Here is a 2,764-nt window from a genome sequence, read left to right on the forward strand (position 1 = left end):
TGGCTAAGTGCTCAGAAATTGCCCCTGGCTTGGGGGGACCACATGGCACACCGGGGGGATTGAACCGTGGTCCTTCCTTAGCTAGCGCTTGCAAGGCAGACACCTTACCTCCAGCGCCACCTCACAGGCCCCTACATCTTTCATTTTATTTAATACATCTTTCATCTCCTTTGTGAATCTGATTCCTAGAGAGTTGCACGTTTAGAGGTTTTATATTTCTTCCTCTTCTATATCACTGTTAACACGTAGGAACACATGGGTTTTTAATCTGATGCTTTGCAAGTTTATTGTTTCTAGAAGCTTTTTAGTGTCTATAGGGTTTTCTATGTACAACATCATGTCATCTATAAATAGTAATAGTTGGAACTCCATGTCAATATGAAATTTTTTTATTTCTTTCCTGCCCAACTATAGCTTTGACATAAAGATTAAAGTCAGGGAAGGCAATACCTGTTTTTTTTTCTTGAGATTGCTTTGCATATTCTGTAAGTTTTATGGATTCAAAAATAGTTAGAAGTAAAAAAAAAAAATAGTTAGAAGTATTTGTTCTATGTCCTCAACAACTGCCCTGGAAACTTTTATGAGAATTGCATTTATAATTACTTTGAGAAAGATGTTCATTTTTTGTTTGTTTGTTTGTTTGGTTTTTGGGCCACACCCATTTGACGCTCAGGGGTTACTCCTGGCTATGTGCTCAGAAATCGCCCCTGGCTTGGGGGGACCATATGGGACGCCGGGGGATCGAACCTCGGTCCTTCCTTGGCTAGCGCTTGCAAGGCAGACACCTTACCTCCAGCGCCACCTACCCGGCCCCAAGATGTTCATTTTTAATAGAATGTTGAGTATCTAGCAAGGATTCAATTGCTCTTGCAAGGATTTTCAATATTATTTTAAACAACAGCAGTGAAAGTAGACATCTTTGTCTTGTTGCCTGTCATTAGAGGAAAAACTTACTCATTTTCCACCCTAAGGATGATGTTAGCCATGGATCATTGTGTATAGCCTTTGAAATATTGAGATAAGTTTCTTAAATATCAATTTTGCTAAGAGCTTTTACAATGTATGGGTATTTTGTCAGATGCTTTCCCTGCCATCTGTGGGGATGAGTATATGACTTTTGTCCTTCCTTCCATTAATGTGTATCAAGCACATTAATTGATTCATGCATATTGAGCCATTTTTGCATCCCGGGTTGAATACCACTTGACTTTAGTGTAGGATCATTTAATGGATTATTATCTCTGGTTTTATTCCTAAAATTTTATTGAAGATATTTGCACTTAAGCTCATCAGGATATTAATTTGAATTTTTCTTTTTTTAGTAAACTCTCTGTTGGCTTTTTTGGGGTGCCAAGGTGATAGATATTGATCTCAAAGAAACTACTTATGAACTAGAGTAATAGTACAGCAGTGCTTGACTCACATGTGGGGAACCTGGATTTGAACACACACACCCCAGCATCCCCCGAGCCTCCTTTGAGTGCAGAGGCAATAGTAAGACCTGGACACAGCAAGGTATGGTTCAAAAAAAAAAAAGATAGGAAAGGGAAGGAAGGAAGGAAGGAAGGAAGGAAGGAAGGAAGGAAGGAAGGAAGGAAGGAAGGAAGGAAGGAAGGAAGGAAGGGAAGGAAGGAAGGAAGAAGGAAGGCAGGAAGGAAGGAAGGACGGACGGAAGGAAGGAAGGAAGGAAGGAAGGAAGGAAAAAGGGCTTAAGAAGTATCTCAAAGTAAAAGGTTTTCTTTGAAGGCTTTGAAAATCTTACTATTGACTCCATCTGGCTCAGGGTTTTGGAGTGTTGAGGAGATTTTAGATAGTTATCTCATTCCTTGATAGCAATCAGTTTATTCACATTTTCTACCTCCTAACTCAGTCTCGGGAGATTATAAGGATATAGAAATTTATCTTTTTATTGTAGTGTGAGTTGTTTATAGTAATCTTATATAATCTTTTCTTAATTTTTAAAATTACTTTATTTAAACTCTGTGGTTTACTTGGTTGTTCATTTTTTTCACAGTTCCAAAGCTGTTTCTGACTGAATTTCAATCATACAATATCCAATACCCTTCTTTTTTTCCTCTCTCTCTCTCTCTCTCTCTCTCTCTCTCTCTCTCTCTCTCTCTCTCTCTCTCTCTCTCTCACACACACACACACACACACACACACACACTTCCTTTTTTTCCTTTTAGACACTGTGGTTTACAATAATGTTACTGAAGGGGTCTCCTGCTTATCACTTTACCTTCTTTCAGTACCCATGTCTTGTCCAGAGGGATCATTTCTAACTATAGTAAAGTGGCAAAACTTTATGTAATTTTTTTTTGTATTTCTGAAGTGTCTGTTGCAATTTATCCCTTTCATTTCTAATCAGATTTATCAGGATTTTCTCTTTGTTTTCCTTTGTAAACGTATTTTGTGCATTCTTTGAAATCTACAAGATAGATTGATAATGTTGATTCACTGGTTGTTTTTATATTGTTTTGTATTTTCATATTGTTTATTAAAAATTGTGTTTTTAAGTATTTCTCTCTTTCTACTTACATTGTGTCCCCTTTGTTTTTATACTAATGTTCTTTTTGGGTTTTTTTTTTTTTTTTTTTTTTGGTTTTTGGGCCACACCCAGTAACGCTCAGGGGTTACTCCTGGCTATGTGCTCAGAAGTTGCTCCTGGCTTGGGGGACCATATGGGACACCGGGGGATCGAACCGCGGTCCGTCCAAGCTAGCGCAGGCAAGGCAGGCACCTTACCTTTAGCGCCACCGCCCGG

The sequence above is a fragment of the Suncus etruscus genome, chromosome 3 (assembly GCF_024139225.1).
Source record: "Suncus etruscus isolate mSunEtr1 chromosome 3, mSunEtr1.pri.cur, whole genome shotgun sequence".
NCBI classification, from domain to species: domain Eukaryota; kingdom Metazoa; phylum Chordata; class Mammalia; order Eulipotyphla; family Soricidae; genus Suncus; species Suncus etruscus.